At 41.5% G+C, this 25,612-nt stretch overlaps 1 protein-coding gene across 2 annotated transcripts in view; it reads right to left on the bottom strand.

The window, feature by feature from the left end:
* The window catches only part of LOC140718975 (SUMO-conjugating enzyme UBC9), a 56,730-nt gene extending 35,379 nt beyond the window's left edge, over nucleotides 1-21,351 (bottom strand). The window contains exons 1-2 of one of the 2 annotated variants that reach the window (XM_073033287.1): nucleotides 21,196-21,350; nucleotides 1,308-1,363 (exon numbers count right to left, since the gene is read on the bottom strand). The gene's annotated coding sequence lies outside the window, so the exon portion shown is untranslated. Of the gene's footprint in view, nucleotides 1-1,307; nucleotides 1,364-21,195 lie in introns of both variants that reach the window. The other variant, XM_073033288.1, reaches the window with a different exon arrangement.
* Nucleotides 21,352-25,612: the final 4,261 nt, after the last annotated feature.

Raw genomic sequence — 25,612 nt, 5'->3', positions numbered from 1 at the left:
TTACACTAAGCCCCTAGTCTGCCCTCCCACTTCATTACTCTGAACTACATGAGAGTAGATCCTATTACTCTGAGCAGAATCTTTCAACCAACAACTAAAACAGATTATCTATTTTTAGTGATTATACTTCAAAAATATTAGCTGAAAATTAACTTTGGAACAATGGATTTACAAAAAGCACTATAATATACACCGTTTAGCCACCAATGCATGTCCAATAGCAATTTCAAAAGCAAGTCCAATAGCAATGGACAAGTATTTTGCTTCCTGACTATTTTTGGGTCTAGCTTATGGATTTTGGGCTGCTTAACATGAAGATCACCATGAAATTTAAGAGACTACTAGACAGGTATATATGGAGGAATTTAAGGTGGGGGTATATATGGGAGGCAGTGTTTAAGGGTTGGCACAACATTGTGAGCCGAAGGGCCTGTATTGTGCTGTACTATTCTATGTTCTATGTTCTAAATTTCCCTATTACACACCTTTTTTTTGAAATCACCTATTTCTGTTATTTCAATTCATAATTCAAGTCAATTAAGATGTTGTCCAGAATATAAGCTGAAGTTTTCTATCTTGCTCTACATGCATAAATTATTGTGTGTACGCTTTATAATAAAGTAACTTTATAATAAAGTATTTTCAGGAGTACAAAATGTCTTACCAACGTTGCAATAGCCAGGATACTTGATGTTACAGTTGAGCTGAGAATTGCTTAAACCTCAACCACAGCACGACTCCTCTTATTAAGAAAGCCTTTGAGCTCCACTTTGGGTGTAAAATTGGCGACCAAGACAAAGCCTGGGCTCCTCACATTTGTTGCATTCCCATTTAGCCTTCTTCCCTACAAATCTTGGCGCTGTCAGTGACGAGCGCAGTGGAAGATTTCACCAGGACACTGCAGTCATGGAGAAACAGTATCATGGCAATTGGAGTCTATCAATGCTGGCTGATTATTGTAAAAACACTGCATTCAATAAAAGTTATGTTTCTCTCCAAATTCCTACGTAATACAAGTAGTCTGAAATTATATTTGTGTTCACCTTCAAGCAGTCTATCATAAACAAAAATAGTTTCCGAGGAAGCAACACTTTCAAAAAATATTTGTTGTCCAGTGTAATGAGTTTTCAGAAGGTCACAAAAAAACCTAAAGGTAAAATAGCAATGATGAAAACACACCAAGTCAATCAGGTTAAAAACTTTGGTGTGGAAGTCTTATAGGAATTACAATCAAAATGATAGCTCATCTGCACAAACATACGCAATAATTAACTACTTGACAGAAAAAAAGTTATCAAATTCTGTACCTTCAAGTTGGTCGTGGGCACTTTCAATGTTGTCTTGTCACCAGAATCTCTCAGTCCTATGCATGCAAATCAAAAATAAGTGAAAAAAGGCATTGTGAAGACCTGACTCTGGTTATCAGCCTAAATGCTACTTCACTGTCCACTGATGCCTAAGTTGGCAGCAAACCTAGCAATCTTGCCCACAAACTCCAGAAATTCAATTTTAAAGTTAATACATTGGCTGAATATGTGAACAAGTGGCAGATCAAATTGTATGTTTTGGCAGGGGAAAAATAAAGGAAGTGTAGACTAAATAGGTACAAATCTGAAGAATTTACGAATGGGACCTGGATGTATACATACACTTAAAGCTTTGTGTTAGAAGGAATTGAGAGAACAGTTAGTGAAACAATGGAATTTGGGACTTAATAAATCAAATAATCACAGAAATACAAAATAAGAGAGATTATGGAAGCGAAGAATACAAAAGCAGGCAGATTATGTAGGTATATCTGCATATGTGGTTCAATGAAGGTGCTAAAATAGGTTGGGAGTGGCTAAGGAATCTTGGGCACATAGTACAAGAACAAGGAAAACATGATGAACATTATAAAATGATGGTTCAGTCATGACAGAAGTAGTATCCAGTTTTGGACAAGGCTCATCAGGGAAGATGAAAGGCTTCTGAGAGAGTGCAAAAGAGATTTTCCATAACAATTTCAGGAATTAGAGGAATATGAATAGACAGAAGCTGGAACTGTTCTCAATATACAGAAGGGTGGAAGAGATCTAACAGAGGTATTTTAAATCATCATAGACAGTAGAGAAAAAGAAACTGTTCTCACTGACTTAGAGGATTAAGGGCTAGGGAACATACAATGAAGCTGATTGACAAAAGAACCAAAATTGACTTAATTTATTTATTGGAATGTGTTGTGGAAAAGGCTCTTCCAGCCCTTGAAGCTATGACACCCTGAATTAACCCAAGCCTAATCACAAGATAATTTACAATGACCAATTCACCTAGTAACCTGTACATATTTGGACAGTATCCAGTTTTGGACAAGGCTCATCAGGGAAGATGTAAAGCTTCTGAGAGTGCAAAAGAGAGCTGGAGAGCCTGGAGAAACCCATACATTCTACTGGGAGAACATACAGACTCCTTACAGATGATGTCAAAACTGAACTACAAACTTCTACTTCCTGAGCTGTAATATCATCATGCTAACAGCTACGCTACTGTGGCACCCAATATATAAACAGTAAATGGTTAGGGTCTGGAAAACATTGCTACAGAGGCAAATTTAATTGGCATCTGAATTTGTAAGGATATGGGGAGAGACCCAGCCATCGGAACTACTAGAAAGGTTTAGCTTAGAGCTGACAAAGACTCAACAGGTCAAATCACTTCCATGTTGGAACCACTCTAATTCTTCCTCTGAATACAATCAAGCCTATGCCAAAGAATTGATTAGATAAACGCAACGCTTCAGTACTGTGCAGAGAGAAGCAAAACATCAAAGATGCTGTACTTTAGACATTAAAAGAAGCCCCACCTGTCCTCTTCAAAGATTTTAAAAGATCCCTTTGTCTAATTCAAACAGTTTTCCTAGTGTGATCAGCTGACATCAAATTAATGGCAAGTGAACCCCAGTGTGATGGTGCCTTGTGCCATGGAACTTGCTCTTTACTGAACCAGTTTGTCAGTTCAATTAATTATGGTCGATCTGCAGCTCAATTCCACTCACACAACTTGATTAATATACCTTTACACAACAAATATTCAAATCAAAGCCTTTTCACAGAGACAATGAAACTAGGCTTTTAAAAAAAACTCAACTCCAGCTTTATTGAGCACTGTTGAGATGGGTGTAACTAAAATATTTAAATCACTGAGGGACATGTTTGGAAATCCAAGCAACTTATTTTTCCCTGCCAGGCATATTTATGAAAGACAAAGGTTTATTTAAAAAATATACAGTTGGGACCCAACTTGTGTGGGAGGAAAAGGCCTGAGAGAAAACTTACTTTTATGTACTTTTAAAAGAAATGTAATAACTTAAAAGAATTTGATCACTAAATGCTTTATCCCCTTAAGAGGATTCTGGCCAGTTTACAGCTGACCCAGAATGCATCACAAATTAAGTGCAGTTAACTGAAGCTTGGGGAAAGTAAAGTTCTTGAATAGATTCAATACCCAAGAGTTAGAATTGGAATTTCAAACATCTATTTTTCTTTAATTTTAAGCTACAATTTTGCTCCCCCAGAAAATCACAGAGCAATGATGTGAAATACCTTTTCATGTAATTTCTCAGTCCTTTAATTTAGCTTTTTTTTAAATCAATATGTTAATACTGAAAAGGAGATGACAAAATTTTACTGAGGAATTAACAAATATAAAATGATCTTTGACTCAATATTTATGACTCTTCAGGCTCTGAAGTATTACTGAGCAGAATTCAGCACAGTGCTATGCAACAATTTTTTTAAAAAGTTTGTAAAGTGAGGGTAGCACAACTGGCATGGCATCACCCAAAATGAATTACGTTATTTTTTTTACACAGTGCCAATGAATCCCAATCAAATGAAAGAAGGCCTGATAACCTTGAACTTCCCGTGATTGCCACAAATTCAACCCACCAATATCTCAACTTGCGTTGTCATCCAATATGGCCCATCCTTTCAACTGTCTTTTACTTTACAGAATGGCCTAAAGATATACTGATCAAATCATCTCTGAACAGGATTTCACTCACTGGCTGTGTCATTACTAGACGACCTGCAAACTGAGCAGATCACTATGCTTCATGGATTTCAAAATGACATCAAATGAATGATAGCAATGCTGCTTGGCATGAAAGGAACAGCAGATCTGAACATTTGGTATATGTGCTTGACTGAGGAGCCAATACTACAGCTGTCACTGAATGCTTCCAAGTCAAATCCCACCTAATGTTTGAAAAAGGTCAAAAGGATGGGAACAAGATGGGCAACGTCAGTGGGGAGAAAATCAGTTAATCTTTCAAGTGCTGGACTTTAATCAGAATGCCAGTGAAAAACCTTCAACCTGAGTAAATTAACTGACATTTCACTTGCGAACCCGAGACTCTGTTGGACAATATGTTGCCACAGGCCTGTTACCCTTGTATGGTGGGGGGGGGAGCAGACAAAATAGGAGCTGTGTAGCCTAGATTGTAGCAAGGATTAGGCCTCAAGCCTCAGGCTTGCCTGCTGCTGCAGACCAGGTGAGTAGGCCAGGAAGCATAACAGCGTGGCGTCTGCACACAGCTGGGGCCTGGACTCTCCCGGTGCTGCCCAACCATGTTTGAGCGATGGAATGACAGGCTGGCTCGAGGAAATATGCAGATGCTGGAAATTCAAACAACACACACAAAATGCTGATGGAACACAGCAGGCCAGGCAGCATTTGAAAGTAGTGGGGGGAGGGGGAAATGCGAAATGATAGAAGACCAGAGGGGATGGGATGAAGCTAAGAGCTGGAAAGGTGATTGGCGAAAGTGATACAGAGCTGTTGAAGGGAAAGGATCATGGGACGGGAGGCCTCAGGAGAAAGGGGGTGAAAGCACTAGAGGGAGATGGAGAACAGGGCAAACAACTAAATATGTCAGGGATGGGGTAAGAAGGGGAGGAGGGGCATTAACGGAAATTAGAGGTCAATGTTCATGCCATCAGGTTGGAGGCTACCCAGCCGGTATATAAGGTGTTGTTCCTGCAACCTGAGTTTGGATTCATTTTGACAGTAGATAGACATATCAGAATGGGAATGGGACGTGGAATTAAAATGTGTGGCCACTGGGAGATCCTGCTTTCTCTGGCGAACCGAGCGTAGGTGTTCAGCAAAACGGTCTCCCAGTCTGCGTCAGGTCTCACCAATATATAAAAGGCCACACTGGGAGCACTGGACGCAGTATACCACACCAGCCGACTCACAGGTGAAATGTCGCCTATAAGCGGAACAAGTGCTACACCTGCCTTTACACTTCCTCCCTCACCACCATTCAGGGCGCCAGATGAGGCGACTCTTCACCTGTGAGTCGGCTGGTGTGGTATATTGTGTCCGGTGCTCCCAGTGTGGCCTTTTATATATTGGTGAGACCCGACGCAGACTGGGAGACCGTTTCGCTGAACAGCTACGCTCTGTCCGCCAGAGAAAGCAGGATCTCCCAGTGGCCACACATTTTAATTCTACGTCCCATTCCCATTCTGATATGTCTATCTACTGTCAAAATGAATCCAAACTCAAGTTGGAGGAACAACACCTTATATACTGGCTGGGTAGCCTCCAACCTGATGGCATGAACATTGACTTCTCTAATTTCCGTTAATGCCCCTCCTCCCCTTCTTACCCCATCCCTGACATATTTGTTTGCCTGTTCTCCATCTCCCTCTAGTGCTTCCCCCCTCCCCCTTTCTTTCTCCCGAGGCCTCCCGTCCCATGATCCTTTCCCTTCTCCAGCTCTGTATCACTTTTGCCAATCACCTTTCCAGCTCTTAGCTTCATCCCACACCCTCTGGTCTTCTCCTATCATTTCGCATTTCCCCCTCCCCCCACTACTTTCAAATCTCTTACTATCTTTCCTTTCAGTTAGTCCTGACAAAGGGTCTTGGCCCGAAACATTGACAGTGCTTCTCCTTATAGATGCTGCCTGGCCTGCTGTTTTCCATCAGCATTTTGTGAATGACAGGCTGGATTGTGTGCATCTGTAGAATGCCAGGAGACTGTACCATTGATTGCTGGACATTGTTGCACAGGGTCTTGGACCACATACGTTTTCTTTTTCCAAGTTAATATGGTTCTTGGCTTGCTATTATGAATTACGCTACTCGCTATTTTTGAATGTTTTGCATCTTGGCCCCAGAGGAACATTTTGTTCAGCTGTATCCATGTATGGCTTGAACGATAATTAAACTTGATTTGATATGTGGTCTGACAAGTAAAGAACTTCTTGAGGCTATTTCAAATTTCCAGCATCCACAGTACTTTAGTTTTACCCTGCTCTTCTATTCATCTGAATCTGCATGGCAGCACGTTAGACTCATGCCAGCAACGTAAATACCTAGCTAAAATACTGCACAGGATTAGTTTCTATCCTTTTCAAAACTAGTACAATGTCACTGAAACATCTGTGAAGAATAAATGGAAGTTTCAAAAGGTCGGGATTATTTTCAATAAATGGAAATCTCAGTCCTGTATTTTGTTGTGCAATACCAAGATGAAGTCTTGCTGGTTTCCCTAGTTGTTACTGATAGAAATAATTTGAAAAAATTACTCGACTCACATTCATATAAGTACCTTTGCTGAAAGTGAATGGTCTCAGTTTTTGTCAAAGAAAACCATATTGCACCATTTAATCAAAACAAGATGCAACAATTTAAAATCAGTTGTAATTACACGTATCAATTGAAACATATAACAAAGTTAATCCATCAAGGTGTAAATTTAAAACTCAACTATTACATCCCTTATTACTGAGAACAATTCCACCCAGCACCCATACTGAAGTTACTCAAGTTCACAGGAAGCAGCATTTACTAACATACAACTACAAACTGCAGAGCAACACACACAAAATGCTGGAGGAACTCAGCAGGTCAGGCAGCATCTATGGAAAAGAGTAAACCGACATTCCCCGAAGAAGGGTCTCAACCCAAAACGTCAATCATTTTCTTCCACAGACACTGCCTGACCTGTTGATTTCCTCCAGCATTTTGAATGAGTTGTTTTGGATTTCCAGCATCTGCAGATTTTCTCTTGTTTGTGACTTACTATAAAATGCACGTATACAATTCCTGTAATAAGATTATTCATGTCAGGTAGGAAATTTTGGTTAAAGCAGAACTTTAAATACCATTAAAGAATGTATAAAGACACAAAGTCTGGTGTCTGGGTAGCTGAAGCAACTGCCAATTTAACACATTTAACACTACAGTTAACAGTGCGCGATTTCAAAAAAGATAGTTACCGTAGATTCCGGACTACAGAGCGCACCTGATTAATAGCCGCTGGCTCTAATTTTAGAAATAAAATCATTTTTTTTATTATACAGGCCGCTTCGGATTTTAGGCCGCACCGAATTTCAGGCGGAACGGATTTTCGGCGCACTGGATTTCCGGCGGACCGGATTTTCGGTGCACTGGATTTCCGGCGGACCGGATTTTCGGCGCACCGAATTTTCGGCCGCTTCTAATATGAGATATTTACACAGAAAGATATTACACGTGTTGGGCTTCAAATTCTGCCCTGTGTTCGTTTTGGAAGAGAGACAACCAACACCGGATTACAGTGCAGCGTGGCTTTATTGCAGAACGCGTTTTGCCTTCCCCTTACATTCTGCTCTTATTTATACTCCTTTTTCCCCCAAACCAAACCCTCGCTACACATATTTGGTAAGGCTAAACTTTGTTATACCTACCGGTATTTGGTAACATCGGACACTTGTGTCCTTATTGGCCCGATACCATTCACACACGAGTTTTACTGTTTTTGTGCAGCGGAATCCTCAGTTTCGCTCCCTCCCTCCCTTGTACTGCTGTCTAATATCACGTGAGCCATTCCTGACCTGAAGCGGCAGTCCCAAATTAAATCTCCACCGTCTCACCATCGATTCATGTATGCCAAGATTACGCGCAGCAGCTCGATTTCCTTGTTCAACCGCCAGATTGATTGCCTTTAACTTAAAAGCTGCATCATATGCTTTTCTTCGAGTGTTTTCCATGTTGATGAGGGTGAGTACAAATGGCTGATTTACAATAATTTGTGAAGTGCGCTTGATTTATCGTACAATTTCATTGGACCTCTGTGAACTACTCATCAATTTTATTGGTCTACTGTTACGAGGCAAAATGTTTTGGCGGCATGGGAAAAAACTTTCTATTAGCCGCACCTTATTATAAGCCGCTATGTTCAATGCTGTTCAAAGCATGGGAAAAAAGTAGCGGCTTATAATCCGACATCTACGGTAAGTGTAGAGAAAGTAGACCATAGGGCAAGAGTTTTAAATGAGGTATCAGGCATACAACCGACAGGGAACAAGATGCATGTAAAATGTTTTAACAAGATTAAATCAATGGGCAATAGTCCCAGGGCTTACACCAGTGCAAAATATTTTCATGGAATGACAGCACAGCAATTAAGTGAATCCAAGGTAGGGGGGGAGACTGCATTTTGCCACTGTCAGGATGTCCCTAAGTTCTTTGATTCTTCACATGAAGTGCAATCCCATTAGATGAATTTGTACACAAACATTAAATGATCAAATCTTCTACTTCTAGTAACACAAGTGAACTGCCTGAATTACTTCACAATAAAAACATAAACGTATGGCCTTTTATTTCGAGGTTGTGTGAACACCAAGAACCTATGGCCTCCATTTAGAAGCTGCATTCAGTTTTTGACATTGACTAAGGATATATTGACCTCACTCAGCAGGAGGTTCTGAGACATGCTGAGACTCAATCATGCCATTGCAAAAGAAGTTGAATAAAAATGTTTAATACATTCTAACAACTTGATAACAGAGGAACCAATGAATAAGGAGGACCACCAATCTTAAATCTACAGCCTGGGCTTACTGAATTGAAGTCAGGAAGCATATTTATTTATACCAGAAAGAAAAGTAGAATTTTCAGCCTGTGCATTTTAGCCTAAAGGCAACTTTCAAGACCAAGATCAATAAAACTCTGAATATGGGTAATGGAAGTAGGGAGGGGGTGGATCAGAGCTAGAAAAATTGAGTTAAGACAATCAGCCATGATTTAATAAAAACACAACCTGGCCTAAGAGAAAGAAGACGACTTTTCTTGTTCATAAAGTGGGAAACACTTTGCAAGTCAAATCTGTTTGAGTGATAGCAAGGATCTTGGTAGCATCTGGGTTAAAAATGAATAATGTGCAGAAACCCTTGTAAAGGAAATCACATCATACTAGAAACTCACATTACTGTTAAATAAACAACTGATATTGCTGGTCCCTTTTCAGCCTGAAAAGACTAAAAAAAGCTTGTCAATGAGCTATGAGCTATTCTTGCCAGTAATTCTAAGGCTGACCAGATGACAAGCAATCTGACACAGGTGAAGACTGATGGGAGATTGAACTGAACTTTTATGAGCACATGCTAAAGCTGTAGGCAATGTCATGAAGATGCGATACAGAAATAAAAATAAGGAAGACCTGCTCATCCTATTTGATAGCAACTAAAGTTTTGCAGCTGAAAAAGTATGAAAAAGTGTGCAAGGTACAATTATGCAGGTCACAGACACCATTTTCTTTAAAATAAAGAAACAACCATTGAGATACAGCATGGAGAAGGCCCTTCCCGGCCCTTCGATCAATGCCACCCAGCAACCCCCCGATTTAATTCTAGCCTAATCACGGTCAAAGTACAGTGATTACCATCACCATCATATACCATCATCCATCTTTGGATTGTGGGAGGAAACCAGAGCATCCAGAGGAAACCAATGCAGCCATGGGAGGTCGTACAAACTCCTTACAGGCAGTGGTGGGAACTGAACCCAGGTCTCTGGTACTACAAAGCATTGCACTCACCACTACGCTACCTTGTTGCCCTAAAATGTTAGTCTTGTATCTTGGAAATTACCTTGATGGCATAAGGAATATCGAACGACCTTGCAATTCACTATGATATGGAAACAAAACACATAGATCACCTAAAGTCCAGGGGATTTTGGAGAACTTTGTGCCCACAAGGAAAGACAATGCCCCTCCTGGGTGAGTTTTCTGAAGTTATAACAAAAGGAAAGTTCTGGACTAGGCAGGACTGCCTAGGGACAGGTAAGAAAAGGTAATTCCTTCTGATGAAATGTTCAAAAAAAACCTTGCCAGAATCATTATTTTGTCGAACAGACCTCTTTCTCTGTCCGGGCACTGGTACTAGATTCACTGTGAGAGCAACAACAGTCAGTAGGTACAAAGATGCAACGACTGATGTCTGTACTAACTCATGGCACTCATGGGTCCATCCGGGTGATTGACAAGAATAAAGGGAAGAATAACAGAGACCAGAGAAGCAGAAGCACCTGCTGGAGGAGGCACTGAGGAACTCAACTGAGACCCAAGTGACTTTGCATCGCACACATCAAGCTGAGAATGCCAAACATCAACTGAAACATATAGAAGACCCTGGAACACTATCTATCCCTGCTCAAGTTTTAAAACTTTTAAAAGTTTTCTAACTTCTGTTAGAATCTCAAACAGAAATTCACAGACTCACCTCCCACAACTGGGAAGAGAACAAGCCGGAGGTACCTCAGCAGGGTCAACTCTGAGTCAGAAAGTACAAAGTTCTGATGGTTCTCCCTGCTATCTGACACAAGAAATAAATCGCTCAAGAAACTTCCTTAAAAGAGGATGTTTCCTATGGTGGGGGAGTCCAACTCCAGAGGACACAACCTCAGAATAGAGGGATGTCCTTTTAGAACAGAGGTGAGGAGTTTCTTTAGCCAGAGAGTGGTGAATCTATGGAATTTGTTGCCTCAGATAGTCATGGAGGCCCAGTCTTGGGTATATTTAAAGCAGAGGGTGATAGATTCTTGATTAGTCAGGGCATGAAGGGATATGGGGAGAAGGCAAAAGATTGGGGCTGAGGGGGAAAATGGATCAGTCACAATGAAATGGTGGAGAAGACTCAATGGACCAAATCACCTAATTCTGCTGCTTTATCTTATGGTCTAAATATCTCAGAAAAGCTGCTCCTTACACACAGTGTGGATTCCACCCTCAACCGATATGATCAACAGATCAATCAGAAACCCAGTGCCAGTGACCAAGCATATTACAGATCCAGCACAAGCAAGTCAGGTCAGGCTGCACCACAATTCCAACATATGTCTCATCTTCCTTGCTGTAATATTGCACCTGATCTCTAAAAAGCTTTACCCACTAAACCAATGAAACAACCAGGGCGCCACAGTAGCACAGCGGTTAGTGCAACGCTATTACAGCTCTGGCTGGAGTTCAGAGTTCAGAGTTCAATTCTGGTGTCCTCTGTGAGGAGTTTGTACGCCTTCCTCATGAATGAATGGGTTTTCTGCAAGGGCTCCATTTCCTCCTGCAGTCCGTTAATCAGTCATTATAAATTGCCCTATGATTAGGCTAGGGTTAAATCGCGGGTTGCCAGGCCCTACTGGCCTGTGCTGGATCCTCGAAATAAAAATACCGGTAATTAAATCTACACCAGGTTACACTGGTGCGCTGGAGGTACTGGTAAATTTTCCCAACCGACAGTTTGCCTACAATGAAATCCACAGAGTTAATCTTCATTGCCTCAACACGCACCTTTCAGTGAAAGCAGACATCAGGTCAAAATTCACTAGCACATCCTCTATGATTTAAAGAGTGTCCAAAGACCACAAACTATAAAAGCCAGTGCAAAACTCATTAGGTAAGTGACCCCCATCTTCCTTGACCTTTGAACATTCTTTTCCTTAAATCACAAATTGTGTCAATGCACTACAAGTGATGGCATAGGACACTGATGGTTTCGAAGGCACGGGTGCCCTGCAACAGACATCACAAAGAACCGGAAAGGTACTTTCCACAATCCTCAAATTCACTGGGTGGATGAGTGAACCAACGTTAACATCCTCTTCCAGCTACAACTGCAATATCCAGACCTCAGTTATACTCAGATAAGTAGAACACATCTTCTGCATGCCCAAAAAACACTCAGGCAGTACTCTAGGCTACACACATAGCAAGTGTTTATCATAATATTGATTATAATATCTACCTTTTGTGGGGGGGGCAGTTAAGATTCCTGGAAAGTTAAATTTTCCAGTCTTACTGAGGACTTTCATTGTCTAATGGAGGGAAGGAGGCAAGCTGCCTCACCTGTGCTAGTCTTCACATGCTGAACTGGCCTGAAAGTTACTAGAGTAGAAGAAAACCATCCTCAATTGCAAGAAGCTAAGAAAACATATTTTAAGGATCATTAAATTAAAAAGTTACTTCCACCCTTAGAGGAACTGATATTATTCCTTTACACATCTCGTTCCTATTATCTCAAACTCCCAAGATGCCCAGGCAGCACTGTATCAACGTTCCTAATGTCATTTATAGATTTACACAGCACAGAAAGACCAACTCATCCATGCCGATCAAATTGTCTACCTGATCTGGTCCCATTTGTCTATGTCACCAAAGTCACTTGCAAATTTCTACAGATGTACCGTGGAGAGCATTCCAACCAGTTGCATCACCATCAGATACAGAGGGGCCACTCCACAGGATTGGAAAGAGCTGCAGAAAGTTGTAAACTCAGCCAACTCCATCATGGGCATTAACCTCTTCAGCATCGAGGACATCTTCAAAAGATTATGCCACAAAAAGGTGGCATCAATCATTAAGAACCCCCATTACCCCGGATATACCCTCTTCTCGTTGCAACCATCACAGAGAAGGTACAGGAGCCTGAAGACACATACTCAATGTTTCAAGAACAGTTTCTTCTCATCTGCCATCAGATTTTTAAATGGACAATGAACTCATGAATACTACCTCACTATTTTCCCCTTTTGCAATATATACACACACGCATTTTAAATAATATTTATATGTAATATATTACATTATATATATACTTATTAGCTTTTATTATGCATTGCAATGCACTGCTGCCTCATGACATATGCCAGTGATCCTAAACCTGATTCTGATATCTACAGGAACTGTTTCTATCCTTGCAACTCTCCAAGTTTTGTTTAAATATTGTAATTATACCCATCCATAGCATTTCTCCTGATAGTTCGTTCTATATATCCACCACCCTCTATGTGGAAAAATCTACCCAAGTTTCCTTTAAATATTTCTCCTCACTTTAAATCTATCCCCTTTAACCTGAAATTCACGTACCCTGGGAATAAACTACAATCACTTTATCCTTCTGGGTAAAGCACGCGATCAATGTGTACTGGTTCCCTCTAGTGGACTGACTGATGAATCCAAGATGGAAAATAAATCAAGGGCAGCATTCCTCCAGGGAGCAATTCTTGAGCCAGAATAAAAATCTGAAAAAGCCTTTGATGATCCACTTTAAAACACTCAAAAAATATTTCTGCCTATCTAACTCTGGAAAGTTTTTCAAATCCAAAGCACATGTTCTAATATGTCTGTGACATTCCATTTGGACTTACCCAGTTCTGGCCAGGAAGAATCAAAAGCACTCTGCTGGTGACCTCTCTCAATCAGACACCATTCTCATGCACAACTGCATCTCAAAGCTCTCATCTTAAATATCATTTTTTTCACCTCCAGTTTTGAGTTCAGTGTCAACGATGGCTGGCCGAATACAACAGATAGGAGTTTCCCTATCGTGAGCAGATTTCTGACCTTAGTCAAAACTAATGTGACAAAGGGAATAAAGTATGACTGTCAAGTTACCCAAGTTGGACCAACAACTGTTTAACTGCCAGGATAAAGAAATACTCTACACCAGACATTAATGGTACAGGTGATGGAAGAAAGAACCATAAGACACAAGAGCAGAATTAGTCAATTCAGCCAAAGTCTGCTCTGTCATTCCATCATGGCTGATTTATTATCCCTCTCAACCCCATTCTCCAGCCTTCTCCTTGTAACCTTCAACACCTTTGCTAAATCAGGAACCCATCAACCTGCAGTTTAAATATACCCAGTGAGTTGGCCTCCACAGCTGTCTATGGCAATAAATTCCACAGATTCACCACCCTCTGGTTAAAGAAATTCTTCCTCAAAGGAGCAGTATTTTATATAAATACACAATATTTCATATGTCTTATCTTGATCTGAATGCCAGAATTCTAGCTTCTTCCATTTTAACATAACAAATTGCTTCAATGAACAAAGTTGATTTTAAAAAAGAGAAACAAGGGAACTTCAGATTGGTTAGCCTAACAATAGCAGAGAGATAGAAAAGTCTATTATAAAGGATGAGATTGCACAAACACCTGGAAAATACCAACAGGATTAAACAGTCAACAGTGATTTATTAATGAGAACAATTTTTAGGGATATAACCTGTAGAAGGATGAGTACCAGAGGGTATCATGCATTTGGATTTTCGAAAGTCTTTGATTTAATCCTACATGAAGTAGTGTAGAAGAGGGCACATAAGGGATCCATATCACACTGGAAAAAAACATGAAGTGATTTGGGTGAACTTGTAAGATGTCACAGAAGTTTTAAGTAGCTGCCTGTGCTGTCAGTTGAAGCTGTAATTTAAAGAATGGACTGTATGATACATATAAACTTTATAGCATAAATTTTACACATTCCAAAGATATAGGTGTTAATAGGTCATGTGGGTTTAATTGGGCAGCATGGGCATGTTAGGCTGTAAGGACCTGTTACCGCACTGTCTCTCCAAATAAAGATTAAATAAATACAATTTAAAGTTTATGAAATTGTAATTTTTAATTTTATTTAGTGATACAGTGCAGAATAGGCCCTTTGAGCAGCACAGCCACAGCAATCCCTCAATCCCAGTTTAACCTTATCACAGGAAAATTTTCAATGAACAATTAACCTACCTGGTACATCTTTGGACTGTGGCAGGAAAACCGGAGCACCCAGGGGAAATGCACGCATTCCATGGGGAAGCCACATAGACACCTCACAGAGGATGCCGGGATTGAATTCCTGACACCGTGAGCTGCAATAGCAGCAAGCTAACCAGTACGCACCTACAGGTATAGGTATGAGTTTTTTTCCAGAGCAGGTAGTGACTTATAGGCTTCTTGAGGCAACGGTGCTTAGGCCTAATAGGTGTACATTTTTTCTATTCATTCAAGGAATGTGGGCTTTGTACATAGTCAGCACTTAATTGGCCAACCTTGACAAGGCAATGGTAAGCTACCTTCCTGAAATGTCACAGTCCTGGAGGAATCAGTATACTCATAATTCTATTAGGGAGAGCTCCTATGCTTTGACTGAGCAAGAAAGGGATGGGGAGAAACTTCCAGTTTAGATAGAGTGGATTTGGAGAGGATGTTTCCTATAGTGGGTGGGTCCAGGGCCAGAGGGCACAGCCTCAGAATAGAGAGAAGTCCATTTAGTACAGAGATGAGGAGAAATTTCTTTAGCCAGAGGAACTCGTTGCCACAGAAGGCTATGGAGGCTAAGTCAATGGGTATATTTAAAGTGAAGTTTGAAAGGTTCTTGATTAGTGATGGTGTCAAAGGATATGGCAAGAAGGCAGGAGAATGGGGTAATAAACTTAGCAAAGGGCAAAGCAGACTCAATGGGCCAAATCGCCTAATTCTGCTCTGCTGTCTCATGATCTTCCTGATGGACAACTTCCTGGTAGCAATCCCATGTTTTTGCTGTACTGACAGAGGCTGTGGTTTTGGAAAGTACTATCGAAGGAGTCTTGGTAGATGGCTACAGTGCATCTCACAACTGTGCTTTGGTGAAACAGTGATGGACACGCAAGCTGCTATGTCCTGGATGGTGTCAAGCTCTAAATGCTGTTGAAGATGTACCCATCCAAGCATGAGAATATGCCATTACACTCCTGACTTGAGACTTGTATATATTGGACAAGCTTTCGAGAGTTAGCAGGCAAGTTACTTGCTGTAGCATTCCTAGACCATGACCTGCTCTTGTCGCCACATTGTGTACGTGGCTACTCTTTCATACATATTAGATAAGGAAACCAAGTTTTGGTCTCAAACAGAAAAAGGACATACTTGCCATAAATGTATAAAAGTTCACCAGTCTGATTCCTAAAATGTTAGGTCTGTCATATAACAAGAAATTGAGTCAACTGGGCATGTCTTCAATGGCATTTAGAACAATAGGAAATTTATTTGAAAATGTACAAAATTCTAACAGAACCTGACAGCTTGGATGCAAGGTGCTGTGATTGTAGAAATGAGGGTCCAGTTTCAAGCAGAAAACTGGACTGTCACAAGAAATGTCTTCACTCAGGAGGTGTATCTGTGGAAGTTCCTACCACAAATAGCTCTGGAGGCCAGTTTGCTAAAATAGTTAAAAGTAGACAGACAGATTTCAAGATTTTGAAAAGGCATCAAGGAGGGGAGAGTGTAAGAGAGAAATGGTATTTAGATAAGGAATCATTAATCTGCAAAGCAGGCTTGAAGGGTTGAATGACTCACTCCTGCCACTCTTTAGCACAGCTCCCTTGTGTGTGCCCACTTAAATAAACCTTCACATTGTAAATGCTGGGGTACCAACCTGTAGATATCAGTCAACACTGTGCGTGCAAAGATCGATGAACATCTTTTGACTGCCAAACTTTAATATCCTCTCTCACTGAAGACAGTTGTAATGGGGAAATCCACTGCAGACTATGACATTCTAAGCAAAAAGCAGTGACTGACCCTAGTAATTTTAGTTTAGTGTCAAAGAACATAAACAGAATTCTGCAAGTCCCTTCTCCTCCCTCAAATGTTCCAATCCTTTTGTTAACCTGTTGTTACTCCTAGGCAGTTTGGTCCCACAGCCTAACTTCAATCACAAGTTTTAGAAGTTGAATATGAAAACCGTGCAGGAGAAAAAATATATCACACCTCAACAAAATCAAAGGTTTTCTTCACTCATCTACTAATCCCAGAAATCAGAAATCTGCTCAGATGGGATTCAGCTAAAACTATAGGTGGGGAGCCAAAGAAAAATAAGTTGACAGCACTAATTATCTCCAGCAGTAAAACTTCTATACAGAGAAAAATGTTGGTTGAGACTGTAGAAATAAGTTTCCATCCATGTGCACAGGAATCCAGACATGGAAGTACTTGGGCTATAATTAAATACATGATACAAACTGCACATTATGTTATCATGATATGCGCCTAGTCCACCATTCAACTTCACATGTAACCAAGCACCAACAATGGTGTACTAGGCTCTCATCTCACTTCCTAATTGCTTTTGTCTTTTTAAGCATTAAAGCAAACCAGTATAATCCAGAGCAACACACACAGAATGCAAGAGAAACTCAGCAGGTCAGGCAGCATGTAAGAACAGGAACAAAGAGCTTACATTTCAGGCTCAGATCTTTCTTCAACAAACCAGAATGTTTTGTCATTTGATCTAAAATAGTTGGAGAATTTGGTGTTTTTTTAAAGGGCAGAGACTTAGGAGCAGAATTAGGCCATTCAGCCCAGAGTCTGCTCCACCATTTCATCATGGCTGACTTATTATCCCTCTCAACCTCATTTCTCCTGTCATCTCCCCATAATCTGTGAACTCCTCTATTCTGAGGTTCTGTCTTCTGGTCCTAGACTCCCCCACTACAGGAAACATCCTCTCCATACTGACATTTTCTAGGCCTTTCAATATTCAATAGGTTTCAATGAAAATCAGATTTAATATCACCAGCATATGTCGTGGAATTTGTTAACTTTGCGGTAACAATGCAATACATAATAATGAGGGGAAAAAAACGAATGAATAGTTAAAGTAGTACAAAAAAAGAAATTAAAAAGTAGTGAGGTGGATCCCATGACTGAAAGCACTAGCAGTTGTGATGCCTCCTGCAGCAGAGCAGCAATTTATTTGATGTTGAGACTCACAAAAGCAACATTTAGGCAAAATATTACTGATTGACAGCATCACCATGCCAACATACTAAGGCAGGCAACGAGGGAAGTTGGATTAACCTGAACTTTTTGCTTAGAACAGTTATATTTGTGATTGTTGAGCATAATTAATAAAGAACCTTAAATGATGAAAATTAAGGTGGGCAATCGCAAAGGGATATCCTGAAATCTGTGCTGTGGGAGGGCACCTCTCACCTACTTCCAAAATAAGACTCCTCTGAGGTTACTACATATGGGTCAACGTAAAAAATACATGAATGTAATGAAGTGATCATTTCACAGACTGAGAACAGCTCACTGAGCTGTTCAATCTGGCTGATGTTCCATTACTTCTTAGAAAGTAAAGTAATGACTAAGTTGGTGCTGTTAAATGTGCTTCTACCTTTTAAAAAAGTTTAAGGTTAACAGGAATTTTGAAGCTGCCCAAATAGCCATTGGGGGGAAAAAAGCGCCATAAGTTAGTTCCAGATTCAATTCTCCATATGCTTTGAATTAGTTGAAGTTACTTGCAGCAGTAGATGCACAATGAGGCAAAGCATTCACAGTAACAGGCTGTTATTTGCTCCACATTCTGAAGACCTGCAAAGTGCACAGACCAGAATGACCTTGGAAAGCTACTGCAAAGGAGAAGGAGCAGGAAGAGTGAAAACTGATGTGACCTCCCAAAACATTTATCCAAATAAATGACCTTACAAAATTGTTGGTAAACAATGTGCCCACAGCATAAACAGGACAGGTAAATATAATTGATTTCAGCTAAGTCATCACTGTAAACAAGACATGACAATGCCATAACTTATATGGGGAGAAAAGAAAAATTTCCAAAATATAATGTATTGCCAGTTTGAGTTCTGGTGAAGGGTATTGACCTGAAACATCAACTTTCTATTCCCATCCATAGATGCTGCCTGACCTGCTGAGTTCCTCCAACACTGTGTGCATTGTCAGGTGGAAACATATCAGCATTCCCACAGATGCCTTTGTGGGAGACAGGAATGAAACATGAGGTCAAACTAAGAAAGTAGATCCTTTGTACACAAGGATTATGTACAAAGTTCTCTCAGGCTACAAAGAATAGTCTAGATTAGAGGAGGAAGGTGTCCTGGAAAGAGGGCCACAATATGGAACAATATGGATATGGAACAATACATTTAGGAGCTAGATGAGGAGAACTTCAAAAGATGGAGAACCTGTGGAAATGTCTACCACAGAAAGTGGTGGGTGGCAAGTTTGAGGTAGGTAGATTAGTAGACAGAAGGTACCACTGATATTGGGGCAGGAGAGCAGGAATATCACAGAATAGCAATCATACTAAACACGGTAGCAAGCTCAAAGAGCTGAATGACCTATTTCTCCTGCTCATACATAACAAATATCAAAGAGCAGATGGGTTGTCTGGAGTAAAACTATGAATGCAGTCTATATAAAAAAACTTCAAAAGGATGAATGCTGGTTCTTCTACACAAGTTTCTCCAAACTTAACTACGACAGTACTCAGTGTTCCTTTCTAGCAGTAAAACAGTAAAACAAATAATTCCGTCCCCAATTATTTGCCTCACTGGTTTCTTGTGCTCCTTTCAACTCACCAGGGGCCCAACTCCCCACGCTCCCTTCACACCCACCAGGGGCCCCCCTCTCCCTTCACACCCACCAGGGGCCCCACTCCCCACGCTCCCTTCACACTCACCAGGGGCCCCACTGCCCACACTCCCTTCACACTCACCAGGGGCCCCTCTCGCACACTCCCTTCACACTCACCAGGGGCTCACTGGAAACTATATTAATACTGTGTAATATTAGCAAAGAGAAAATATTGGCATTTTAATAGGAAATAACATCCAAAAATTCTTGAAACCTGACAGTGCAGCACTCAAACACCAGATTATAGTTTTAATATCGTCACTTCTAATCTGAAATTGTAGGCTTTTACTATGCACAAGAACACCTCCACCCTAGGAGCAAATTTCCAAGTGAAAAAGTACCCCTTATCCAAAATCCAGAAACCTCCGAAATTTTTTGAGTGCTGATGTGATGTCACAAATGGAAAATTCCACAAGTTGCTGGGAAGATTCCCAGGTGACATACAGTTCCCTGCGCACCACAGACAGTGCTGAGAAGTGACCCCACGTGTAATGAACAGAAGTTAATGAAAAATAAATAGAAAAGCACTGCATAGAGTGAGAAATGAAGATGTCAATTGTGTCTTGAAAGAATGAATTCATCGACTGAGTAAGCATATGCTGCTTAACTGATCTATCAAAATGAACTGAAAATTGAAGATAGTGAAAATTCATCAGAATGGCTTCAGAAATTCAAGAAAAAGCACCTGTATTATGATAGAGGGGAAAGAATAATCCAGAATAAAAATCTCCTATCATTTCTGATGCAAACACTTTAAAACAAAAAGTGGGTTAAAATATATTTTGTAAATAATACAACTAATGAGATAGTTCACCAGGGTTACCCTCAGTTTTTCCTAACTAGAAATATCATTTATTATAAAACAGGTATTTAAAAAGTTATGCTGCTGAGTTCTGCCAGCATTTTTTGTATTTATTTTAAAAATTATATACTTTTTGATCAGAAGCATTTCCATTTAAATTCATTCTTAAAGCCACAAAATAAATCCACTCCTATTTCCCCCCCAAAAGGCCAAAGTCAATTCACATTTAAAATGAGAAACAAAATATTTAATTAATTTTCCTAATTTTTAGTGTAATGCTAAAGTTGCATACGGCAACAGAGGTGAAATAATTACGACGAATGAAGAACGTGTACACATGCATTAGGAACAAATAAAAAGCATGCTTTCAGTTATTAAAAAAAACACACACTTCCTCGCCTTAATCTTGCAAGAGGAATTACATTTTTAAAAACTCCTATCGCAAGTACACACAAAGTCAGAAGACTATGTAAAAGTGAAAATAAACTGAGGCACTGTTTAATTGACTGTTTTTTGGAGGTGCATCCCAGTTGCGTGCGGTCGGGGGAGGGGAGGAAGGCAAGCAGTCCCCCAGGTTTTTTTTTCAAAAACAGGCTTCCTTCTCCAGCGCGAAAGGATAATTCTACCACTGACCAGAGCCTCCCTCCTACCAGGAGCAGATCAGCCCAAACCCAACCCTATCCCTACACCGGCTGCTGGGCAGATCTTCCCCCATCCCGCCGCTCCCGGGGCCTGTGGCTGCGCCTCCCCACAGGACACAATGATGATGGGAGGGGGGTAATCTGCCCACACACCGTCCCTACAGCCACGCCCCAGACTGGCGGAGGAGGAGGGGGGGGGGTGAGGGGAAGGCCGGGTTGCTGTCGCTTCGCCGGCGCCGTGCTTTACCTGGTGCGGTGTCGGCGGGTATCGGAGCGGCGGCCCGGGCCTGTCCTGGTATCTCCCCTCCCGCTCCCGGCTCCTCATTCACATCCACAGAACAACAAGGGACTGCTGCAACATGGCGCCGCCAGGACCCCGCCACCCCGTCAGGACCCCGAGCTGGACACCCACCGCCTGCCGCTAACCTGCACACTCAAAAAAACCTCCTCCTCCCGGAACTGCCGCCGCTCCGTCCCCTCTCTGCGCGGCAAACGTCGTCCGTACACAATTTTGCAAAGCGCCACGTATTATCGCGATTATCTTCTGGTTAACAAAACTGTTAAAAAAGATTGGTTTTCTTTTTTTTTGGCGGGGGGGAGAGAAAAGAGAGAAAATTCAGGCGCGTGTTTCGCTACCTAAAAGAGGGGATCTCAAACCGGTTGGTGCCGGTTTTATCCGGACCCGGTTTGAAAAAAAACTGTTACGGGCCGCTTCCTGCAGGCGCTTTCCGTAGGTTTTATCTTGAATATTATATATATTTACATATATGTTGGTTTTGTTAGCTGAGGAGATAAAATCCCTTCCCCCACCTGAAAAAAAAACGATGGGAGAAAGGGCAGGGAATATTCTAGAAGTCGCCACATGGCGTCACTGGGGTGCAACGGTGACGTCATTGGTTTAAACATGCAAACCTCTTTAAAATGGAAGCGGGAATAATTGGGTCCTCGTGAGTGAGGGTGTGGCTGTAGTTCCCATGGGTGGCATTGGGTGGTGAGATGGAATTTCCACCAGTGGCATTTCCATTCAAATGCGCAGCATTGGGTAGGAATGGCATATACTCGGGTGATATCAGTTGGGTGGGATTTAAATTGGTATCATTATGTGTGTGGAGTGCCCATAGGTGCAATAAAGTGAGATGGACTCCAATATGTGGCATTGGGTGGGGATGGAGATATCTGGGTGGTATTGTGTGGAAGGATGACGTTAGGCGAGGATGGTGTTCTATGGGTGGTATTAGTTGTGTGGAAGGGTGACAAGATGGGGATAGAGATATCTGGGTGGTATTGTGTGGATAGTGTTCTATGGGTGGTTTTAGTTGTGTGGAAGGGTTTCAGGTGGGGATGGAGATATCTGGGTGGTATTGTGTGGAAGGGTGACATTAGGTGGGTATGGAGATCTATGGGTGGTATTATGTGTGTGGATGGGTGACAGGTAGGAATAATCTTCCAATGGGTAACATTAGGTGAGGGTGGCATTACTTTTGTGCACAGTAGCAAAACCAGCTAGCTGCTCCACCACAGCTCCAGTGATCTGTCAATGTACGTCATCACTTGCAATCACCTGAGATTCATTTTCTTGCGGGTATACACACAGTGGATCCAAGAAACACAATAGAATCAATGAAAGACTGCACCCAACAGAGTGGACAACTGTTCAATGTACAAAAGGCAAGAAACTGCAAGTACAAAAAATAACAGTAAATAAATAAGCAATAAATATGGAGAACCTACTGAATGCTGAAAGGTCTAGATAAGGTGGATGTGGAGAGGATGTTTCCTATAGTGGAGGTATCCAGACCAGAGGGCACAGCCTCAAAACTGAGGGATAACCTTTTAGAACAGAAGCAAGAAGGATTTTTTTTAGCCAGAATGTAGTGAATCTGTAGAATGCTCTACCACAGACTGTGGTGGAGGCATGTCTGTGAGTATATTTAAAGCGGAAGTTGATAGTTTCTTGATTGGTCAGGGCATCCAAGGATATGGCGAGAAGGCAGGTGTGTGGGATTTGGGATCAGTCATGATGGAAGAGTGGAGCAGAATCGATGGACTGAATGGCCTAAATCTGCTCCTATGTCTTATAGAGATGAAGAGTCCTTGAAAGTGAGTCCATATGTTGTGGGAGCATTTCAGTTATGGGGTTAGTGAAGTTACCCCTTTGGTTCAGGGTAATAACTGTTCCTGAACATGGTGATGTGGGTCCTTAGGCTCTTGTACCTTCTTCCTGATGCCAGCAGGGAGCATGTCCTGGATGGTGGGGGTCCTTGATGCCACTTTCCTGTGATAGCACTGTGTGTAAATGCGCTCGATATTGGGGACTGTTGTCCCTGTTGAGTTGCATGTTCTTCCTGTGACTGCAGGGATTCTCTCAGATAATCCTGGTTCTTGCAACATCCCAAAGACATGCAGGTCAGTGGGTGTATTGGTCACAATATTTGTCTGTGGTGTGTAGGTGGGTGGTAGAGATTCTGGGGAAGAGTAGCTGCACAATTGGTGTTCCATTCCCACCATTGTTTGTAAGGAGCTTGTAATTTCTCCCTATGAGTGCATGGATTTCCTCTGGGTGTTCTGGTTTCCTCCCACATTGTGAAGATGTATGGATTAGGATTAGTAAGTAATGAGGCGCCAGAAGCATGGAGGCACTTTGTGGCCTGTCCCAAGAACATCTCAGACTGTTGGTTGTTGACGCAATCTATTTCCATGTATTTTTCAATGTACATGTGACAAATAAAGCTAATCTTTAAATCTAGGAAAAACAACTCACACTTCTAATGAACTGGGTAGCGATGAACAACAACATTCCAATTCCAGGTAGTGCTCATCTCAAATCTACTTGAATCAAGTCAATTTAAAGGACTACTAGTGAAAGGAAATGCAGATTGGATGACTGCTTGGCAGAGCACCTTCATTCAATCCATAGGGGCAGTTCTGAGTTTCTAGCCGCCTGTCATTTTAATTTGCTTCCCTCTATCATTACTACTTCAATGAAACTTGAGCAACAGGCTTCTTCTGTTGGGACTCCTTGCAGCCCTCTCATCACTCTCTCCCCAGATACTACCTGATCTACTGGACAGTTCTATCATTCTCTTTTTCATTTAACCAGCTTTTGCATGTCCCTTCTTTAAATTTCTCTCTAACAGCCCTCATTAATCTCGCTTCATAAGAGCATTAAGGTTGCTTAAGATAGTTACAGCCAGGGGTGGTAGTGGGGACAAGCTCCCACTACCCATTAAATGCTCCCAATGGCATGCATCTCAAATAGCCTCTGACATCCAAGTCAAACTCCTGGTCTTCACGTGTGGCTTAGCTGTTTCAACTGACAGGAGAAGGGGCAAAGGTGGTTTACTGGTGCCTTAAAACCAGTCACTTCGAGCAGATGGGGCTCGTCAGCCATGGTTGGCAGCTCTTCTAGGAGAAGAAAAACTCTGATCTCAAGCCTCCGCTGCCTTGTGGCTATACCCACTCATGGGGAAGACTCTGGGAGTAAACCCCAAGGGAAAAATTCCAGGGCTGGATTCCCCAAGGCAGTCCTACGTTGAGTTCAACGTTAACTGGCAACTCCTGCGACATTGCTGGTACCAAACTGTACTGGTTTATGCCGTTCATTTGGGCTCATCAGAAAGGGGAGCTTGCTACATGGGCAACAGCTTGCTCTCCATATTGTACTGCCTAGGCTTGTATATCTAGATAGATAGATACTTTATTCATCCCCATGGGGAAATAGACCGCTAGGATGCAACATCCATTGTCGACCCTGCACAGAGGCCTCAACTTTCAAGAGTATGACCTCACTTGCTGCAGAGCATTACCATGGATGCATATGATTAGATTTATTCCTTTTGTCACATCCATACTGCCCAATTTGAAATTAACTTTATTTTTGTTCTGATAACAAGACCCTGAAGTAAAATGTCAACACCTTTTCTCGTTCAACATAATGCTGCCTGAGCCCTTGAGCGTTTCCCACTTTTTTATTTTCATTCATTCGGAGAGGATTGGAGAGATGATGCAATGTCAGGTAGCATCTATGGAGAGAGAAACGGATGATGTTTTAGATGATAACCTGGAATTTACAGGCAAAGCAGTGACTCACTTGCAATTCTTCCATTCCAGTCTACTTACTGCATTCAAACTGCTGGAGGAACTTAGCAAGTCAGGCTACATTTATTGTTGTTCCTTTCCACACTTCTTGGCACATCGAGTGGCAACCTTCCTGAATCTTTAGCATTTGCCTGCTTTTTACAAGGCCGAGTTGCTAGCTTGATGCTCAAACCAGCATGGATGGAAAGCATGCAAGGAGCCAGCCGGATTCAAACCCGAGACCATTTGCCTTGAAGTCGAGTGTGGATGCAACTACACCAGTGGCTGGCTAAGGCAATGTCTATGAAAGGGAATAAACAGTTGATGTTTTAGGCCAAGATACTTCATCAGGATTGAAGTCCAGATGCAGGGTCTCAGCCCAATATGTCAACTGATGATTTCTCCCCATAGATGCTGCTTGAATTGTTGAGTTCCTCCAACATTTTGTGTGTGTGTAGCTCAAGGTTTCCAGCCTCTACAGAATCTCGTGTCCCCTGCTTACTGTACTCAGTGTTCACAATGTGGTTTCTGTATTGTAGAAACCAAATGCAGAATGGGTGATCCTGTTGCTGAGCATCTGTGCTTAG

Source organism: Hemitrygon akajei, chromosome 31 (assembly GCF_048418815.1).
Source record: "Hemitrygon akajei chromosome 31, sHemAka1.3, whole genome shotgun sequence".
NCBI lineage: Eukaryota > Metazoa > Chordata > Chondrichthyes > Myliobatiformes > Dasyatidae > Hemitrygon > Hemitrygon akajei.
The sequence above is the reverse complement of the archived record's forward strand: the minus strand, read 5'-3'. Positions and strand labels throughout refer to the sequence as shown.